The 755-nt window shown below is 54.0% G+C and overlaps 1 pseudogene; it reads left to right on the top strand.

Moving 5' to 3' along the window:
- Positions 1-755, top strand: part of LOC116686692 (toll-like receptor 13) — a 21,170-nt pseudogene that overhangs the window by 2,189 nt on the left and 18,226 nt on the right.

The following is a 755-nucleotide window of genomic DNA, read 5'->3' as shown; positions in this document are numbered from 1 at the left end:
ACACCTGTTCCTTCCCTGTGGCCGAACAGGGAAACAAGCTGCTGGACTTCGATGTCCTGTCCTGTTGGATGGACATCAGCTTCCTCTGCTTCATTTCCAGCACCAGCCTGGTTCTTCTAACCCTCCTGGCGTCCTTCTTCTACCACTTCCTGAGGTGGCAGCTGGTCTACGCCTACCACCTGTTCCGGGCCTTCCTGTACGACAGCAGGAAGAGGAAGGCGGGAACTCGCCATCGCTACGACGCCTTCGTCTCCTACAACGTCCACGACGAGGAATGGGTCTACCAGGAGATGCTCCCGGCGCTGGAGGGAGACCAGGGATGGAGACTCTGCCTTCACCACCGAGACTTCCAGCCAGGTCCTCTGTCTCTCTCTCTCTCTCTCTCTCTCTCTCCTCTCAGACACATCATCCTGTTACACTCTCCTGTCCACAGGTCACATAGTGACATCATCATGTTACACTCTCCTGTCCAGAGGTCACATAGTGACATCATCATGTTACACTTACCTGGCCACAGGTCACATAGTGACATCATCATGTTACACTGACCTGTACACAGGTCACATAGTGACATCATCATGTTACAATGACCTGTGCTCAGGTCACATAGTGACATCATCATGTTACACTCATCTGTCCCCAGGTAAACCGATCGTAGAGAACATCACGGACGCCATCTACGGCAGCAGGAACCTGGCCATCTGGTCTCTCTGGAGCACCACTCGCCGGCAGGTAGCGCGCGTGAGCACACAGAT

This window comes from Etheostoma spectabile, unplaced genomic scaffold (genome assembly GCF_008692095.1).
Source record: "Etheostoma spectabile isolate EspeVRDwgs_2016 unplaced genomic scaffold, UIUC_Espe_1.0 scaffold437, whole genome shotgun sequence".
NCBI classification, from domain to species: Eukaryota; Metazoa; Chordata; class Actinopteri; order Perciformes; family Percidae; genus Etheostoma; species Etheostoma spectabile.
The sequence above is the reverse complement of the archived record's forward strand: the minus strand, read 5'-3'. Positions and strand labels throughout refer to the sequence as shown.